The sequence below is a fragment of the Glycine max genome, chromosome 20 (genome assembly GCF_000004515.6).
Source record: "Glycine max cultivar Williams 82 chromosome 20, Glycine_max_v4.0, whole genome shotgun sequence".
Lineage (NCBI taxonomy): Eukaryota > Viridiplantae > Streptophyta > Magnoliopsida > Fabales > Fabaceae > Glycine > Glycine max.
In genome coordinates this window covers 4104038-4119655 of record NC_038256.2, presented here as the reverse complement: position 1 = coordinate 4119655, position 15618 = coordinate 4104038, and the positions used below count along the sequence as shown (strand labels likewise).

General features: G+C 29.6%; 1 long non-coding RNA gene across 3 annotated transcripts; it reads left to right on the top strand.

The window, feature by feature from the left end:
- The first annotated feature begins 6531 nt into the window (after positions 1-6531).
- LOC102660257 (uncharacterized) lies at positions 6532-9540 on the top strand. 3 transcript variants are annotated; one of them, XR_005890213.1, is made up of 10 exons: positions 6532-6702; positions 7281-7389; positions 7493-7722; positions 7813-8112; positions 8222-8308; positions 8383-8524; positions 8613-8769; positions 8856-8979; positions 9063-9221; positions 9322-9540. It is a non-coding gene; the product is annotated as an uncharacterized lncRNA (long non-coding RNA). The 3 variants fall into 3 exon arrangements; XR_420134.4 differs by having other exon boundaries at positions 8210-8308; XR_005890214.1 differs by lacking the exon at positions 8222-8308.
- Positions 9541-15618: the final 6078 nt, after the last annotated feature.

The window sequence follows — 15618 nt, the reverse complement described above, 5'->3', positions numbered from 1 at the left end:
TTCCTCGATGTCGGTGATGAGAGGAGGAAATGGTCGTGGCATTTGTGTGATGAATTCCATTTTTCATCACAATTATAGCAGAACCCCTTTTCACGGTGGAGAGCTATTTCTTCAAGGGTGTGATGGATGAAGGGCTGTTAGGGATTAGGTAGGGGAAGGGGAATGGGTGGTTGGGTTTTGGTTAATGGTTGAGGGGTTGGTTTGGTTGGGGTGGTTTGAAAATTCAGCGTCTATCCTAGATTTTGTCTTCCTGGAGTTTGGCTAGGGCGGTGGCTTGTGGGAGGGAGATGGGCTATAGGGCGAGGACTTCGCGGTGAATTTCCGGTGACAAGCCAGAAATGAAGCAGCTAAGGAGGAACGGTGGGGGCAGTCCGATGATTTGGTTGGCCAAACGTTCGAATTCAGTCAAGTAATCATTGATCGAACCGCATTGCGTCAACTTAAACAGAACTCTTTTTGGGTCTTCATAGTATGTCGGCGGAAAGCGGGTCTCCAGCGCCTGTAAGAATCCCGGCCAGGTGGAGATGAAGCCATTGCGGTATGACCATTGAAACCAGCTGAGGGCAGATCCGTCGAGGTAAAAGGACGCTAGTGTGATGCATTCTTCCTCAGGGGTTGCCTGATAATCGGAGGCGAGGTCAGAGTGTTGAGCCGCGAGGGACTCATGATGGATGGTGAGACGAGATAAAGCCTCTTCGAGTCTGTCGATTATTGTTTTTCGGGTTCCATGTTCAGCCACGACAGGTTGGACCAGAATGATATGAGTAGAGGAATAGAAGCTTCGAAAAATGAATTGAATTCGAGGTCAAGGTAGCCTCCTAATAAAGATAAGTATACTGGAACATTCATATCCATATTATTGATATTATCATGATTATATAGGTTGCGGAATTTAGCAAGCACAATATCAAAATTAAAAAGATTCAAATTTGTGCTCCACTACCGCAATACTAACCACTATTCCATTACTAACAAACATTGTCTTATAGCTAACAAACATACTAGCTGTTCTAGAATTTGCTAAATGCCTTATTACTCGTAGTCCCTAAAGCATGCTGGTATACTGGTGTGCCTCTTGGGCCTACTGCTAACTTAGGCCTCTGTGATGTCCTCTCTTGTGGGTATGTTGGTGTTGCTATCAGTTTCCTAGATTCCTCATCGCTTTGTCATAGTTAAGTGCAATATTGATGGCTCTACTAAAGGCTCTCCTGGGCATGTTGCTTATGGTGCAGACTACATGGGATTTTTTTTTTGGGTTGTTTATCATCTTACATGGGCATTCAGAATGCATATTTTACTAAAGTCTCTGTTGTTGTTTTAGCACTGGAAGTGGCTCAAAATCGTGGTTGGCCCAACCTCTGACTTGAGTGTGACTTCTCCCTTGTCATCCAAGCTTTTAGCAACTCTTTGTTGGTCCCTTGGAGCCTCGTAGTAGATGGAATAATTGTATGACCTTTTGTAAATTTATAGTCTTTTTGTTTTTCTCTCATATAAATATAAATATATATATATATATATATATATATATATATATATATATATAGAGAGAGAGAGAGAGAGAGAGAAGGGTAACTATTGTACATATAAAGTTGTTAACTCTCGGATATCTTCCCATGATAGTTTATCTTGGTGGGAGTCCCTTTTTTTTGTTAGGACAAATTTCTTTAGGAATAAAGCTTTTCTTTCTTTCTACAGGTTTTGTTAGCTCTCCCCTTGGGTTTTGGCCTAGTCTCCCCTTGATTGTTGTTCATCTTTTTCTTAGTTTAATGTTATTTGGGGTTTGTCTGGTTGTGAGGTTCCCTTAGGGGACACTAATCTAGTTAGGGTTTCCTTCTCTAATAACCTTTCTTAACCTTAATCTATTAAAAAAAGGTTGTAAAATGGTGTTAATGATTATTTTGAATATTAATTATGAATTGTAAAATAATGAAGCAATTAATATTAACTACTGGCCTATAAGAATCGAGAAGTAATAAAACAATATTGAATTGTTGATTTCGAGCTTTTTTTTTTTGTTAAAAGTTAAAGAGGTGATAATATGTGTTGCTCTTGTACGCTTATTTTTATGTTTGTTTGTGTATCATCCGCAAATATATCTATTCTTGTAGTGGTTGTGTTAGCATGCTCACTATTTTTTGCCCATGTTTTGTCATATTCTTGTATGTGGAGGATGTCTTTGTGGAAGCATATGGAACATCAGGAAAACATATTGGCACGCTCAAGATTGAGTTTGTCGAAGACTTAAAGGGGGAAAGAGACATGATACGTTGATTAAAAAATAAAAATTTAAAAAATATTTGAGAAAGAAGTAGAATCATGATTTTTGGAATGAGACACACTCTTTTATCTCTACACTAAAATACTCATTTAAATATTTAGTACAAAATATAATATTAGTATAAGTTTAATTTTATGCGAAAATAATTTAAAATTAATTTTTTTAATTTATTATGTGTTTATAATCTCATATATTATCTTTTAAAATATAATATATAAGATTAAATTCTATTTTTACATGAATTAAAATATGTTTATTTATATAATTTTTATTTTTATTTTTTATATTATATTTATCTTTTAAAATAATAGTTGTGAGTCAGGGACACTATTTTTTATCTATATTAAGATATTCATGTTATTTATTGTAATATAAATAAAAAATACTATCAATAAATTCCATACATAAATATTTTTAAAAATAAAAAATACTGTAATTTTATTTAATTACATATCTTTACTATATAATTTAATTCTTTTAAAAAATTACATACCTTAATTAAATAAAGTTAAATATAAAAAATACTATTATAATAAATAATAAGAATATTTTAATATAGGTAAAAAAAATATTGTCATTGAATCACATATATAAATACTTTAAAAGATAATAAAATATTATCATTTTATGAAATTATAATTTATATAAAAAAGTATACATTAAAGATAAAATTTATATTATATCTTTACTGTATAAAATAAGTTTTGAATAATGTGATAAGAAAATATATAAGATTATAAACATATAACATATAAAATTAAAATAAAACTTATATAAGTATATATATTCTAACTTATTCGAAAATAGAATTTAATCTTATATATTATATTTTAAAATATAATAAATTAAAAAAAAATAAAGTTTGAGTTTTTGAACTATTTTTGCATAAAATCTATATTAATACTGTATTTTATACCAAATATTCAAATGAATCCTTAGGTGTAGTGATAAAGGATTGTGTTTCTTACTCTTTTTCTTCACACTCACACCCCTTGTGTTTTATCCAAATTGCATCCGACAACCCCCTTTTTTGCACACTACAAAATTAATCTTTTAATTGTTTAGTTCACATTACATCCACATTCATTCCTCCTAAACATCATTCAATAATTTAACAAAAAATAGACACATGCTGGTCACATGACTTTTAATGAAAATTTATGTCTAAAATACCCTTACATTCTTCCTCTTAATTCCATAAAAAACATGGTATCATTTTCAACTTGAAAATATTTTAACACTTTTCCTTTTTTTTTTCTCTAGTAGGATGTGAACCCAACTTTTTGTTGGACGTAAACTCACCTTACTGGTACATATGCGTTAACACCCTTCCTTCTTCTTTTTCTTCTTAGTTCAATTTTTTTTTTTTGGTGCGTGTCGGGTTGTTTGATTGCTGCATTTTTGTGGGACGTGTTCCCAACAATGCCTATTGATTGAATATGGTCCTTTATTTCAAATTTTAGTTTTGCTCCTGCATTTGTGTTTTTAACTCCTTTCTTTGAAATATTTATTTTTATGGCTAGGTGTTTGATATAATGTCTCAGTCAAGAGTTGCATCTTCTTGAAGTGTTAGCAACAATGAAGTAAGAGTCAAATATTTAGAAAAATTGTCATTACCTTAAGAAAGGTCCATTCACAGGGTCAATTGTTAATTTGTTATTGAGTATTTAACAAAGATGTTAGGACAATTTTGTCTACCCACACATTTCAATTGACGTTAGTTAACGACGTTAACAAAATGAGGGTAAAAGTAATGTAAAAAAAAGGAGGAGTATCAGGTGCAACTTGAAAAAAAAAAGGGGATGTGAGTGTAACAAAGATGTTAGGGCAATTTCATCTGCTCACATATTTCAATTGATGTTAGTTAACAACGTTAACAAAAGAGGATACAAATAATGTAAAATAGGGAGAGATATCGGATGTAATTTGAGCAAAACATAGGGGATACGATGATAATTTACTCTTTTTTTAATTGAAGGACTAAAACTAAAATTGTCTTAAATTTAAAACATTAAAAACATATTTAAGTTTTGGTTTGAAAGGCCACAAGGTTCGTTATGTTGGGAATTTGATTTTCACGTATTTTTCCTCAACTCTTCCCATTGTACTCATTTTTCATTTGGATGACAGTGAAATTTAGCATATGTATATGGCGCATGTGGACAATTCCATATTACACTCCCACACATGGATATAATCCATCTTGGCTGCGAAGTCTATGAACAATTCATATTTGGATATTGCTATTCTCACCCCTTAAAATGCAATTTCAACCCTACTTTTTGAAAATATTGTAAAAATCAAATATTACCCCCCTTTTCAGTGTTCCTACACCCCTTAGCTCCATTTTCCCCTTCCCATTGCCACTGCTATACCCCCTTTTCATTTCTCCATTTTAATTAAACAACACACACATATAAACGTAAGAAACAATTATCTCTTCACATATTTCATAAAACAAACAAGCACAATATAGCACTTCTACAAAGATTTCATAAAAAATATATTACTACATATATTTTTCTTCATTAGAGGTAGTTATCATCATTGTTTCGCACACAAAACAAGGATCTCTTCGATAAATCTAGGTTTACGCATTAGAAATGGAATTTCTTTGGGAGATCAACTCAATGTAGTATTTAACTCAATCAATCCTTTAGAATATAATTCCCAAAATATGAAAAATATATTTCTCACATTATTGTTGTCGTTAAGTTACAAATAGTTGTACTCAACACAATCATCACTTACATATATAGGTTGACGGTAATAGATGTTAAATAATATTCTACTACCTTCGATGACATCCGAAACTACTTTCCTTAAAGTAACAATCAACATATGTCATCACTTATTCTAATTAATTTGTTATCATGAGGAAATTCAAACAAAATCTCTTTTAGAAGTTAGTGTCATATCACAATCATAATACACAATAATAAGAAATTCCTCTATATTAGGAAAATAGTGAATATGAACTCACTCAACTACCTTAGACCACACCATCATAGTTGATGTATTGTTCACTCATCAATCAATTATCACAATCTTTGTATTGTAATAAAGAAAAAATAATGATTAATATTATACCAATTAAATATATAATTTAGATTGCATCATTTTTTTAAGGAAATTGTCAATTTGTCATATCACAATTAATATAGTTGTCTTCGGTGGTAGAAAAAAATTATTTAGATTCACCCTAAAAAAAATTAACTATACATATTACATTGATCCATACACATTAAGTGTCTCTATGGTTGTAAATAATTTGAATATAAAACATTAATATGCATATTTAAGAAAATCAGATTTAAAAAATATTATTAAAATAACATTACAAGAAATATTATTCCGCTTTAAATATTTTTGCACAATGGAAACATTTTTCATTTTTTTTTCATTTGAGGCTTTTGTTACTTGCACCCCTTAAATTTTAAATATTCCTAAATTGCTCTTCCCTTATTATAAATTCCTTTTTACATTCACATGACTTTGATTCACATCATTTGTGTTCACGTGAATGAGAACGATCTAGTTAACGGGAGGACTCATATTCGATTTTCACTATGTGTAAAATTTTCTTAGACCAGCAGCAACTACACATCAAGAGCAAGATTATTCTCTGACCTAGGACAAATTTTTTTTTTCTACATTATTTCTCCTTTTTTCTTCGTTGACATACTCTTGAGATACAGAAGTCGCATATATATTTTTGGCAAAATGGGTATTTTTATTTATTTGCATATATTTTTTGGTACTTGAATCCGTATGATAAAAAAAACATAATTATGGAAATCTGTTGTCAAAAAACAACACGTGCATTCTGGAAATGCATTTCCAAAGTTATATGTTGTTTTCTGTAAATGCTCTATTGGAGGAGAAATTTTTTGGTATTTCGCAACTATCACCTGTGACACTGAAACCATGATTTACATGTCACTTATGATATTCCTCTGGTGGCAGAAAGGCAAAGGTATTTAGGCGCACACAAACATCAATAGAAGAGCATAGTAGAATGACAAAGGGGGAGGTGGAAGAAGAGAAAGAACATGGGGTGCTTGGGTGATGCGTGGTGTGCCTGACGAGGATGAGGACATTTTTGTTCATTTGGGTCTTTTTGCTTTCCTATGGGGTGTAAAAAGTAAAAAAAGCAGGTTCAAGAAGTAATTTCCTCATGGTTAGTGTGTTTGGTAAGACTTTTAAGTAACTTATTTCCTTCGTCAAATTTGAAATTTTGAAATGGAGTTCTCATTTCCTTTGTTCTTTTTCCTACTCCTTCCCACTCTCATTTCCGCTTTTTCTCATGAGAGTTTGGTGTCTCTTCCTTTCTTTCTTCTCTTCTCTTCTCTTCCGGTTCACATTTGGATCGTATGGGTAGAACACAACCAAATTTCAGACTTCGGCCACAACTCATCCATAAGGTTTGTTGTCTTCACCTCTCTAATTTGTTCACTTTTCTGTTATGGATTCATACCTAGGAACACATGTTCCTGAGCTTTAAAATCATAACCATATTATCTATGAAAACTCCTCTACACCTAACCTATTTGACAATAAGCCTACCCTTGCAACAAAACACAAAGAACAAAACCACCCCTGACTCCACACACAATGAAACTTTAAAGACCCAATGTCAACCACACCAACTACACAGAACCTCCAAAATCACCACAAACAAAGAGCAGGATAATACCCTCATTCCTCGCAACATTTCTATATGATTCATGTCTTTTTATAAAGCTTTCTATGTTTCCATGTTTGTAATTGCTCTATTTTTTTGCCTGTTTTGGTTGATCGTTGTGTTATATTTTCCATGGTTCAAAATGCATGAAGACTTATAGATGGGTTTTTTTCGTTTTTGGTCATCATTTTGTCTTTGTCATTTCTGCCTTTTTGCATGGCTTGATTCGTCCTTGTGTTTTTGGTTTTCATGCCTCATGCTTCAAAATTTATGAAAACTTATAGCTGCCTTTTTTTCTTTTCACACTTAAAAACGAAGAATGTCACGTAGATTGAACACTATTGCGAAGATCAATGACTCAAGAGAGACTTGGAACCATGTCGAGGTCCCAAAGCCATTAATTGAAATGGTCTTTATGGACAACAAGGTAGCAATTTTCTGTGTTTTTAATTGTTCATTGTAAGTCAATGCGCTATGTTATTTTGTTGGTGGTGAATCTGTTTTGTTTGTGGTGTTGCTGCGTGATGTAGGGTCATAAAATAGAGGCTTATGTGAAGAGCATGGAAAGCAAAAATTGGTTAGCCCAGTTGAAACAGGGTCAGACTTATATTGTGCAAAACTTTGAAGTAGAGTCAAACACTAGCCAATATAGGACCACAAATCATCAATAGAGGATATTCCTGACATACCTCATTATCCTTATCATTTTACTGAATTTGGCCAATCATCAATAAAGTTGTTTATGCTGATCATTTAATAGGTGAGTTTTTTTAGTGTACTTATTATTCATTACCATACTGGTCTAAGTTTTTCATACTTTTGCATTAATCTTCGATATCTATAATTTTAGTTGTCTGATTTCATTGGCGAATTGACATATTGCAATGACAACTTTAGAATGACCCAAAGAGAGTTGTTCTCAGTCCGAGGAATGAAAGGTACATCATAATCACAAAATTAAACATTATGCTAGGCTGCTATTATTATCTTTTAAAAACAAATCTGATCATTCTTTTGGAACATGGGTTGTACAATTACATGCATTTTGTGGGGACCTTTTGCAATGCAATTGAAAGCATGGACTAGCGTGAAAACAACCCTGAATCTATGGTTATCTTACTACACCTGGCCAAAATCAAAGAACCTAAAGGTATTTTAAAGCAACAATATACTATAGAGTATTTGTTTTGAAAACACAGTATGAAAACTATAGTATCATAGGGTGTTTTTGTAAAATACTCATGTAGGAAAGTATGCAGACTACCCTATTGCCATTCAAAACTCAATGTATGGCTTAAAGCTGTTCATAAATGATAATATGAAAGAGGTTCAGGAGTTCAGAAAAGGTACCTGTTAGTTTCAGGGTTGACTTTAGATTTGTTATAATTTAATGATGACTGTGTCCATTTAATATATGCAGTTTGGAATCAAATGAGAACATTGTGGTTTCCTTCAGTCAGAAAATTGTAACACTATCTCAAAGTTCTCAATTCAGCTCAGAAGTAAAGCTTGCCCATAATGTTAAGGTCAAAAGTTTAAGTGAGCTTGATGACATAAAAAAGGTTCGTATCATGTAAACAATTATAACAACATGCTTAAATTAACTTTAAGTCTTTTTGATAATAAAAATGCTCTTTTTTTTTTCTTAAGCAATGCAACCGTCTCACTGTTGCAACTACTAAAAAGCTATTGGTATACAATGGTTGGAGCTTTAAAGGTTGTCCTAGATGCAATAGAAAACTGAAGAGACAATGGAGCCATACACATGTCCAGGCTGTAAGAATAGGAATGAGGGAAAAATGCTTAGGTGATCAATTAAATCAAATAGCAAATGTATGTTACATGTTTAAGATTTCCATTAGATTTATGTAGAAATCTGTTTTTATCTAACAGATTCTGATTGGAGGTCACAATTACACACCAGCAACATACTTTTACGTTCGTATTATGGAATAAAGAAGCTACTCAACTGATAAACCAATCTGCTGCTGATTTAAAAAAGCAATTGATTCAAAATGTATGGTTGCAACTCTAGAGTAATTTATTTCATAGGTTTTACAAATGCTACTTTTACTGATATTTACGTTAAACTACATGTAGGAAGGTAAGTTTGATCCAAAGTCTATGCCTAAAGCCCTAGACAATGTGTTGAAGAAACAATTGGCATTCAAAATCAAGATTGTTCCAAATAGTAGCTGTTATTCTGTTTTGGAAACATCTCAAGATTAAGAGATAATTAAATCAGTGCTGCAAAAAATTGTAAGTGATGAGGTATAAATTTATAGCCAATTGTTTTTGGAAATTGTATCAATTACTGCTGATCAATAATACTGCTCTTATTAACATTTGTAATATCCAGCTGAGTGTGTCCAAGACTGAGATAGAAAAGTTAATTTCCTCTTTGCCGAGGTTGGATAACATTGATCTTAGTGTAAGTATCTCATTTCATTCACAACTAGAGAGACGCCCGTGCCGATGCACGGGCTCATACTAATATTTAAAATTTCATACATATAAATTATTACATGTATACATTTATATAATTTTGTTTATTTGGATAATAATAATGTTTAAGTATTGGCAGAAAAAAAATACATTAAATAAAATATAAATTTGAAACATGGATCAAGGTCTTTACTGTAGACTTGTTAATGATATTGCAAATGAAGCCGTTCGAATTAGTTTGAGTAGCCATGGAGACTCAGAAGGAGACATACTAATTTTTGTTATAAACATTAACTTTTTTTTATCAATAGTGTTAAAATTCATAATGAAATGATGAAAAATTTAGTTTATTTGTATAATAATAATGTTTAAGTATTGGCAGAAAAAATACATTAAATAAAATATGAATTTGAAACATGTGTCAAGGTCTGTACTGTAGACTTGTTAATGCTATTGCAAATGAAGTTGTTCCAATTAGTTTGAGTGATCATGGAGAATCAAAAGGAGACATACTCATTTTTGGTATAAACATTAACTTCTTTTTATCAATAGTGTTAAAATTCATTATGAAATGACTGAAAATTTAGTTTATTTGGATAATAATGATGTTTAAGTATTGGCAGAAAAAATACATTAAATAAAATATGAATTTGAAACATGTGTCAAGGTCTGTACCGTAGACTTGTTAATAGTCCAAGAAACATTCATTGAAGGGAAACTGAAACAAATTAAATGCAAAAGATAAAAAAATAATAAATGTTGATTGACATTGAAAAAATTGATTTATTTTTATGATGATTAGCATTAAATTATATTTATTATTTATTTATTTATTTTTCGTTTGAAACATTAATCTTATGCTAACATTAATCTTATTTTTTTAACTAACATAATTAAAGTATCTAACTCTTCAATAAAAATTTGAAATATCTCATCTTAGTTTGAGTCATCGTTCCTATTAATTTGAATGACCATAGAGAATCAGAAGGAGATATTTCATAAATATAAATTATTACTACATGTACACACTTATATAATTTTGTTTATTTGGATAATAATAATGTTTAAGTATTGACAGAAAAAAATACATTAAATAAAATATGAATTTGAAACTAATATTGAGTTACATGTAGGTAATAAAACATAATTTTAAGGTAATGTGTAAATATTATATATTGTTTGATATTGTTTGGAATAAAATAAAAGATGTATAGTAAAAATATGTGAATCAAACGATTACATCATTGAATAATATGTACCTGATTAAGTTATGAAACATCAAGAACACTAAGTCATGAAACATCAAGGGGCAGGAAAAAGAAATGATAAAAATATAAGTCAACGAAATAAATTCATAATTAATTAAAGCAAACCATAAACTGTTCAGTTAAAATTAAAATGGAATTGAAAAATTGTTCGATACCCAAAGGTATTGAACTTACAACATTAATAAAGGTATGAGAAAAATGCACATGAAAGAACCGTTGGAATGCACATAACTAAAATCAGACATTAGTAATGTTAGCCCGTACCTTCAAATTGTTGGGTGTATTTCTTTTTTTTTTTTTTTATTGAAGAACCTTTGGAATGCACATAATTAAAATAAGATATTAGTAGTGTTAGCTCATGCCTTAAAATTGTTGACTGTATTTTTTTGTCATTTTTTTTATTGAAGAATCTTTGGGATGGACACGACTAAAAATAGATATTAGTAGTGTTAACTCGTGCCTTGAAATTGTTGGCGGTATTTTTTCCCTCTTTTTGATTAGAGGACCTTTGGGATGCACATGACTAAAATCAGGTATTAGTAGTGTTAGCTCGTGCCTTTAAATTGTTGACTGCATTTTTTTTTCTTTTTAATTGAATCTCCTTCACCATAAATTAAAGAAAGTAATACACAAAAATTACAGAGCATAAATATTTCGTCCAAATTTAATCTACAATTAAAATTCATAGAACATAACAGATAGTAACCGAAATAAGACCACACAAAGAAAAGAATGGAGATCTCATATGGAAATACGTTTGGTTGAACAATATGAATTATTATAAGTCGTCTTATATTGTTTTTAATTACTAAAGATAAAACAAAATAAAAAAGGAATAAGTCAACGTGAAAATTATGTTTATTTCGATATCCTAATAAAATTGTTATGTAGTTCAGAATGAAATGAAAAATAACCAAAATAAAAATAAAATATGGTTATTAATTAAATGTTAATAAATTGAAAATGACTTTGGCAAAAATAAATACAAAATTGAAGCTGATTTGAATAAAATGTTAAAATTGATAGTGTAATATTTAAAATTGATTGTTTAGTTCAAACTAATTAGGAATAAGTCAATGTCTAAATTATCATTATTTTGATATCCTAACAGAACATGCTTATTAAAATTGATCAAACTTTTATAAAGTGACAATGATTATGACAGAAATAAATACAAAAGTGAACATGGTTTTAATAATTGGTTAAAATTGATATGGCAATATTTAAAATTTATTGTTAAGAACCTACTAATTAGGAATAACTTAATTGCTAAATTATTATGTTTATTAATTAGAAAATCATGAATATTTTAATATACTAAGTGAATATTTAAAACTGATTGTTAAGGACCCATTAATGGAAAGGTTTAAATTATGATTATTTACATATCTAAACAGAATATGTTTAGTAATTTGAAAATCATGATTATTTTCATATATTAAAATTGATTGTTAAGTACCTATTAATGGAAAAGTATATTAAATTTGCCTAACGTTTTATTTAATTTTTAAATCCATAAAACATACTTTTAAATATAATTTATTGCTAAGTTTCTACTCATTAGGAATAACTGAACGCCAAAATTACTTTTTAAGATTAATAGTGTAATATTTAAGATTGATTGTTAAGTAAAATGATATTATGATTAAATTTTTATAAATTGACGATGATTAAGACAAAAATAAATACAAAAGGGAACCTGGTTTTAATAATATGTTAAAATTGATATGGTAATATTCTAAATTGATTGTTAAGAACCTATTAATTAGGAATAATTCCACGTCTAAATTATGATTATTTACCTATCCAAATAGAATATGTTTAGTAATTTAAAAATCATGATTATTTTAATATACTAACAAAATATTTAAAATTGATTGTTAAGTACCTATTAATGGAAAGGTCTTTTAAATTTGTCTAACGTTTTGTTTAATTCTTAAATTCACAAAACATACTTTTAAATATAATTGATTAAGTTTCTACTAATTAGGACTAATATGTGAAGTTCCTACAAAAGTGAATCTGGTTTTAATAATATGTTAAAATTGATATGATAATATTTAAAATTAATTATTAAGAATCTATTAATTAGTAATAACTCAATGTCTAAATTAATTTGAAGATTAATACTGTCATATTTAAGATTCATTGTTTCCATGTCCTAACAGAATATGTTTATTAATTAGAAAATTATGATTATTTTCATATCTTAACATAATATTTTAAATTGGCTATTAAACCAAAAAATTGATTTTATTATCCATAAATTAATTTTCATAACTGGTCCAAGATTATGTGACCCGGATATACCAATTAAATGATAAAAGTATAAGAAAATATAAAAAAAATAAAAAGTAAAAACTAACATTTCAATGAAAGTTAGAAGTTACTAAAAAAACTTGTTTACCGAATAACTAATTTAATGAGTTTTTCAACTAATAAAAAAACTAAAAACTCAAGCGGGAATAAAAATGAATGAATTGATTACATATATAAATAAGAGTAGTAAACATTTAAAAATCTCAAGCAGGACATTGCTACTTTATACAACAATACTAACCTAAAGAGTGGTAAATTTATATGAATATGCTTTAGTGGGAGTGATGTAATACAATTGTACATGGGCCAAGGTCTTTCCCGTAGACTTCTTAATGGTCATTGCAAATGAAGTCATTCTAAGTGGTTTGAATGGCCATGGAGAATTAGCGCCTACACTCATGAGGAATGCCTTGTGGGAATTTTTTATCATTGTAATTATTTGTTTTATTTGAATAAATTAAATTCTAAAAGTTTAATTATAATATTTTATATTTTTAAATTACATTTATTAATTATTTACTTATTTTTTGTTTGAAACATTAATCTTATGTTAATATTAATCTTATTTTTTTAACTAACATAATTAAAATATCTAACTCTTCAATAAAATTTTGAAATATCTTCTCTTTGATTCAAGTATGAAACTTATCCTTGATAAAAACAACTAACTACACTTAAAGTTTTTTTTCATCTATATGAATATGCTTTAGTGGGAGTGATGTAATACAATCGTACATGGGCCAAGGTCTGTCCCATAGACTTGTTAATGACAATTTTTGTAGAGTAAATAATCAATTTCGTAAAAAAAAGAAGACATTATCAAGTTATTTCTTGAAAATAATAAAATAATAAAAAATTTCTCAAAAAAAAATTTATCACTCGCTTAAGTTCAAAATTCAAAAAATGTTAACGTAAAAGACAATATTAACATAGTTCGAAATTCAAAAAATATTAACGTATAAGACAATATTAATATTTCCAAGAGAACTAAAATGATAATAAAACCCTTCGCTCATTTTATTACTTTGAAAATTAAATCAACAGTAATAGACAATCTTATTATAATTAATTTATTATAATAATGAGTAAAAGCACTATGACAGAAAAATGCATTGAAAAGGCAAGTCTTGGGAACAAAAAAATGCATTGGAAAGGCAAATAAAAGCACATTGAAAAGCCAAGTCTCGGGAATAGAAAAATACATTGGAAAGACAAACATGTTGGGAACATAATACAAATAATTAATTATTACATATTTAAACTTACAATGGAAATAAATGAATAAATGCATCGTAACCGGAGCAAAAACAACGCAAAAGACAAAAAGTATTAAATGCACAATAAAATTAAAATTAATAAAAATCATTAATATAAATGGAGGTTGACAGTGAAGTTTTTGGGCGGGAATGAGGGTTCTTGACATTGCCACACGTAAGCACTTACTCATCCACGTCAGCATCGAGCAAAGAAAACAAAGTTTTCTCCTTCGAAGAAAACGAAGCATGTTCAGGAACACGAAAAAGGTCAACATGGTTCAGGAACACCAAAAAATTATATCTTTTCACTGCGAGAACTAACAAAACAAAGGCAGAACAAAAGAAACACGAAATGCAAAGGAAGAACAATACTCAACCACGGACAAATAAGGCCGAGATAAAAAATTCAATATTTTGCATTGTTAGAACCCAAAAATCAAAGCTTTTTGGAGAAAAAATCGTAGTTTTAGAAGAAACAATGAACATGCAGTGAAAAAACAAAAAACCGAAATAAAAAAATGCATACAAATGCAAAAAGAGGTAAAATGAAAATGCAGAAGAAGACGGGGAGGGAAAATGAACCTAACAATGAACATGTAGTGAAAAAACAAAAAGTCGAAATAAAAAAAAAACACATACAAATGCAAAAAGAGATAAAATGAAAACGCAGAAGGAGACGGGGAGGGAAAACAAACCTGTAAGCTATCCAACATACTATGATCTGTGGTTTTTGTCTTGCAAAAGAAGAAGAATACTCAACCACGGTCAAATAAGACTGAAGAACACAAAAAAATTCAATCTTTTGTACCGACAGAACCCAGGAATCAAAAGAAGAAATGAAATACATCACAAACCTGTTCTTTTCATGTCGGACACTATTTGTTGTCTTCGTTGTTGCTGTCGGTCACAAAGATACCCAATGCTACATATCTGAACAAAGCTCTAAGCTTTGTTGTTGTGATGAATCAAAAAACCACAAAAAGCTAGTAAATGATGCACATGCAGCATCAAAACCCAACAAACCCCGACCAAAATGGTACATAACAACAAACCACCCAAGAAAAATCCATAAGCTTCGTATACAAAACGATAAACTCATTGTAGAACAAAAAAAGATCCAACCTTTTGTACTAATAATAAAAAATGAACAAAGCTTTAAGCTTTATTGTTGCGATGAATCAAAAAACCACAAAAAGCTAGTAAATGATGCACATGCAACATCAAAACCCAACAAACCCCGACCAAAATGGTACATAACAACAAACCACTCAAGAAAAATCGAAAAGCTTCGTATACAAAACAACAAACTCATGATAAAATACAAAAAGGTCGAACCTTTTGGCTTGAAATACCATCATACCTGCAAAC